The following is a 6,000-nucleotide window of genomic DNA, read 5'->3' as shown; positions in this document are numbered from 1 at the left end:
TTAAACTAGCACACAAAGAGACTTCCAGCATGTCTGGTTATGACGTTGTATGTGGCTGTCAAGTGCAAATATTAGTAGAGTGTGTCTCGGTAGTTTGAGGAACATAATCAGTACAAGGACTTTTTGAATGAAGACAAGACTAGAGCGTGTATTATTTATCTCCTCTGAGCTTTTTTGTTGTTGTTGTTGTTGTTCAGATTACACATACATGCCTTCAGATTGCACTGTCATGGTAACCTTGCATTTATACCTCAAAAGAGCCCATTCATTTTCCTCTGATGTAAGAGTTAAACCCGTAGTCACAATAATTAGCACATTGTCCATTTATACAGCTGTAATTATTATTCTAATGTCACAGATTATCCTGTACTTGTTTCATCATGTAGAATTGATTCTGTAAATGGGTTAACCTAGTTATAACGGACCATGACAAGAATATAGAGTTGAAGTAGTCGTTTATTCGCCAGACTAGTGCAAGGAGCAGTAATGGATTAGCAAAATCCTATTACAAATAGCAGGCCACAAATTCTGCCATATACTCTCAAAACACAAACAGCACATGATTACTAATGCTGGAAACTAATTTGGAGCATAGTGTCTACTTAAAAATCAAAAACCGTGTGGAAAACTGCTAAAACATTTCCTGTCACCAGTTTGTATTCGAGGAGAATACAGAATTGGGCGTTGACGTGATTTGTGTGATTTTTAGCCCATTCGCTAGACATCTATATTAAACAGTGCATACATCCATTACACCATATGAGTCACCATATTCCAAGATTGCTTACGAATGCTGGATGCTTATTTGTTTATAAATTGTTATAAGCATCCAGAATGGGCTCAGAAGTGATCTGAGGATTTATTTTGCCAAAATGTAATTATGCAATACATTTAAATTTTCTGTTTGCAGCAAAGTGATCAATTATATATTTTAAGCAGGAAGGGTGGTACAACTAATTGCATACTGCTTCATGCGAATGCATTCAGCTTGGTCTCTAATCTTAAATCAGAAATATAGGCCATTTTATGCATTAACAGCTTTATCCTTTGGGTACCTTTCAAGTCTACATGGACAAAGCCACATGTCCGTAAGAATAGGATGTGTATAATCCACAGTCAGAAGGTTATTACAACTGTCATATTATGGCTTGGTCATTTCCATGGAAACTAGGGAAAGTGCATTGTCTCTCCTCTTGTCACCCTTCCCTGAAACATGTTATATGAGGACTCCATATTGGCTCTTAGACTGAATAAATAACATCCTATTAAAATGACTATATTTTTAAACATCTAAGAAATATAGTTGTAAATATTATGTAGCTGAAACAAAACCATCCGTTGTTGGATGAATATGATCCTTTTGAGTGCATGTTTTTATGTAAAGGCCACCCATTTCTTCAAAAATGTTTATCTTTGGAAGTCAAGAGTCTGTATAATGTAGCTTGTGCTGTGGACAGTAGGATGGACACAGGGGTAGATACATGCAGGACTTCAAGAAGGACTTTGCACCAATAGTTTGACATTTGTCTTACACGCTAACGTCAGCTTTGATTTGCAGTCACAGTTTTCCTTTCAGGCGCTTGGAAACTCAAGTAAGTTCTTCTGTCTGTAAACAAATGATGCTTTAATGGTGATTATGTCCATTTTTTTTTTCATTTATCTTTTTCCAACAGAGACTGACCTTGCAAACAAGAATTATAATTAGTGGTAACACAGTGTCAATATATAGACACTAATAGGAATTATTGTAGCCATTTGATATAGTGGGGCATGTTGACACCAGTGCCAGAAAATAACTTTTAAATCAAGGGGCAAAATTTCCCCTTGTAAATTATTTTCTACCTTGATGAGGGCATATGTTTACTAAACAATTAAATGCTTTATCTGAGTAATTACACCATGTGTTTTATGCAATAACCTGTATATACATCTGTACAAGAGATAACCCTTGTGACAACTTGCCCCGGTCACTTCTTTCTGAACTAATGATCTGTAACGAATTATCTAATGTTTGTTAGACACATTACAGAAAGTTGTAATAAAGTGTTACCGTATCATTAAAATTACAGAGCCTAAAATGACCAGCGCGCGTATTTACGCAAGATCGGATCACTAGCGGCTCCATCCAGGGACCCTTCAGCTCGGCGTGCTCATCACGTGCTTCAGCTCAATCCATCCAACAGCTTCAAGCAGAAGAAACTGTTTTCCACAGTTCAGGAAAAGGCTTGTGAAAAACCGACAATATTGACGTAAAAAAAAAGAAAAAAAAAAAAAATTTAACTACTCGGAAACATCGAGCCGAAAGCGCAAAAGATCGGATGTGAGTGGCGGTGTTGGCAAAACCTCCAGGACCAAGTGCCTTTCCGCGTCTCTAGCAAGCCGTGGGAAGTTTCTTTCCCCCTGAAAACCATCTGACACACATGATCTGCTTCATACACACTGAAACTGGACCACTAGGGATACTTATCCATAGATTGTATAACAGCCAAGAGAAGACGAGGCAAGGAAGTGGATCGTGTATAAACTGAAGGGTTTGGTGAGTATATCACAGCTGTTCTTCTATGACAACACACAGACAGGCATTAGACATTTTGACCTAATTCATCTCGTGCTTACATATTATGGATATGCATTGCGTGCGCACAAGACATGATTTAATTTGATCTGACGGAGCGCGAAGCTCTATATAGAAGACGAACAAAAATCAACATCTTCTCGTTAAAAGTAGGTCTGCATGAGATGTGCGGTGTGTTAGTGCTGTTTACTGGATTAGTTGTGATGATTGTGACTTATTGCGCGTCATAATTATAATCATAATCATAATTTTATTATGCATGCTCAACCAGAGCTTTGATGCGTTTTAATGGTGTGATACAGAGGAGTTACAAATGCGATAGTCTCAGTCTTTTTTTCTTTGGATTTGTCACTCGTGGTTTCGGTGTGGATTCATATATGCGCTGCTGGTTAATTAGACGCACTTGCGCATGAGCTCTGGTTGTCATGACCACTAATCCACATCTATTCACCAAACCGTAGACTGTTTGCCTTAATGTCAACGGTGTAGTATAGGTGAGAGTGTACTAGTTGTGATTAAAGCAATGCATTCATTCGAAATAAGGTTATGAGTTTGGTATAGTCCTGTGGTGCAGTGGTTAAGGATCTAGGCTGGTAGTTAAAAGGTTGTGGGTTCAACCCCTAGAAGGGATGATGCGCATCACATTTGTGTCATTGAGCAATACACTAAACCTCAAGTTATTCCAGAGGAAGCTAATCTGTAATATAGTGACTTTGTATCAAATGCATCTGCTTAATGACTAATTAGTACATGATGTAGATGCAAGCTGTGATGAAGACTGCAATATTTCAAAATAAACTTGCATGCTTGATGTAGCGGTGTCCAGAAGTCTTTTTGCATTTAAACCTGGAATTTAAATGAGAAAGAAATATTTAAGATTCTCCACTATTGTTGTGACCACGTTAACCCCCTTGTTCAAAAGGTCAGATGCTCTTTGGCCCACTCTCAGATCTGATGAATAACATGTATGCAATTAGAAAAAAGTTTTTTAGTGGTCTGAGACTTTAGGACGCTACTGATGTCCAATGACTGATGAATTTGTGGCAGGCTCTAAGATTTATAGTTCGGTTGATGTGTCAGGCACTGCTCAAGGACTCATCGCAGCGGTGGTGGTGTAGTGGGCTAAAGCACATAACTGTAAATCAGAAGGTCGCTGGTTCGATCTCCACAGCCACCACCATTGTGTCCTTGAGCAAGGCACTTAACTCCAGGTTGTTCCGGGGTGATTGTCCCTGTAATAAGTGCACTGTAAGTCACTTTGGATAAAAGTGTCTGCCAAATGCATAAATGAGAATGTAAGTTCAATCAGACTGTACAATCAGAGCTGGAATAGCGAAATTAACAGCCTATAAAGGTCAAGAGAACTTGGAGTCTCTAATAGATGTCGCTTATAGAAGTTTCTTACATATGCAAGGTGTTGCATATGTGTATAAAGCAGCTGTTCTTAACTGATGGGCTGGGGGGAGGGGGGAGTAAAATGCAAATAAAATGTATCTCCTCAGTAAGGCACATGACCTAAGATAGCACAAATGGTCCAGGACAAATTATGTGATCAAGTTTTATACTTGGCAGTAGGGGTTTGTTCAAATCCCCAAGTATGAGCTATGGTAATAGTGATGTAATATAGTAATTAATAGTTTGGTGAAAATGATACTAATGGTTCAGTGAGTGGCAAAGTACAGGCAAAATTCTTATTAGTTAAATGACAACAGCTATTTTAAATCTGGAAAACTACATTTCTTTTAAACCGCAAATGTATTGCTTTTGGTATTGCTCTTTAATCGCAAAGTGGTTGTTGAGATTAAATTGGCCTAAAGCAATGTACATGCTAGTGTACAGAAGCACTGAGTGAATGCTTGTACTATTAGATATGATGAGGATAGGGCATGCCATTATTTACACAGTAGCAAAGAACATTTTGCACATTTCTTCAAATTAATGCCACAATTGTTTGCCTTTATTTCATTCTTTGTGTTCGGTTTTTAGAAAGAAAATGGTATCACTGTAAAATCTAATTAGTTGACCATACTTAGCTTTTTTAAGGCATTCAGTTTGCATGCTTTTTTTTAAGTAAACACTTATTTGGCTCAAGTAAACAAAACAGAATTTGTTAAGTAGCATAAACTACTTATAAGTAAATTTAACTCATCAACTGTGGTTAAAGTTTCATTGTGTTTATTTAACTATTTAAATTGAGTTATATCTTATACAGTATAATTATGACTGGAATCTCGGTTAGACATGTGGCACACTAGATTCTCCTCAGTACTTCTTAGTGCACATAAATCTGCACTTTCGTAATGCACAGTAGAATTTATTCAAGGGCTTATCGGTATTCCACACGGCCGCAATTGTGTTCTTGATCATTTTGAGTTAGTAATACTCGAAGCCAAAGTTTAATGAATGTAAATATTTGAGTTATGATTCCACAATGTGACATTTCAAGTACTGTTTAATTAGGACCACTTATATGTTTTTATTAATGACAGCTTTAGGGTTTAGAGAGTAACTTCATTAAAATGAGTAAGACTAGTAAAAATTAAGATAAGTTGAGTAAACAATTTTTTTATAATTTGAGATAACTATTAGTATTTACAGTGCTTTCACCGCACAGTATGGCTGGGATTTCTTATTCACAACCGGTTCCATTTTTATTACTAGAACTGCTACATTTACTGGAAATGAAAGATTTGTATGACGTGTCTGTTAACGGGTCTTGAACATCTTTGTTTATTGACAATGCTGACGAAACACTAAATCGGCTCACAAACGAGTGACTCTTATAAGTCGGTTCTTTTTATAAATCAGTCAAAAAGACTCACGTGAGTTATTGATTTGAATCGTTTACATTGAACTGGTACATGAGGTTCTTCCCTCAACCGTTAGACATTACTTACATTAAGAACCGAGAATTGTTTGTTTGTTGTTTTTTAAGACTATTGAAGGGGGGAATGCTTCCTCAAAAGTACTATAAATATATATTTTTATTAGAATCGTTAAGTGGAAGTGATTCAAAACCAGAATCATTACAGTCACACACAATCAGGTTTCATTCCTAGTTTTTATTTTAATGGACCAGATCAATTATTCAAACGGCAACAATTTTGGAATCATTTTATTTTTGTGAGACATTGAGCCCGTTTACATGCAAAGTCAGAGTAATGGGCAAAAATCAACCCGTGTCGATCGAAGCCATTTATTTCCGTTACGGCGATAAAGGAACACGGTTTATTACGTTTACATGACTGCACACGTTGTCGGCTTATTAAGCATAATCGGTGTCAGAAAAGTGCATGTAAATGCTCTCATTGTTTTTCCAAGATTTATACAATTCAAACATGTGATTCCTACTTTTGAATCTTGTTCTTAGAATGTTATATATGAGATGAGGAAATGCTTTGCACAGACCGTTGCATGTTTCTCCT

The 6,000-nt window shown here is 36.8% G+C and overlaps 1 protein-coding gene across 1 annotated transcript in view; it reads left to right on the top strand.

Annotated features, from left to right (window-relative positions):
- The first annotated feature begins 1,436 nt into the window (after window positions 1–1,436).
- The window catches only part of slco1c1 (solute carrier organic anion transporter family, member 1C1), a 33,927-nt gene continuing 29,363 nt past the window's right edge, over window positions 1,437–6,000 (top strand). Inside the window, exons 1-2 of the mRNA XM_052118576.1 lie at window positions 1,437–1,592; window positions 2,070–2,536. The gene's annotated coding sequence lies outside the window, so the exon portion shown is untranslated. The remainder of the gene's footprint in view (window positions 1,593–2,069; window positions 2,537–6,000) is intronic.

This window comes from Xyrauchen texanus, chromosome 45 (genome assembly GCF_025860055.1).
Source record: "Xyrauchen texanus isolate HMW12.3.18 chromosome 45, RBS_HiC_50CHRs, whole genome shotgun sequence".
Taxonomy (NCBI): Eukaryota; Metazoa; Chordata; class Actinopteri; order Cypriniformes; family Catostomidae; genus Xyrauchen; species Xyrauchen texanus.
This window is presented reverse-complemented; position numbering and strand designations above follow the sequence as displayed.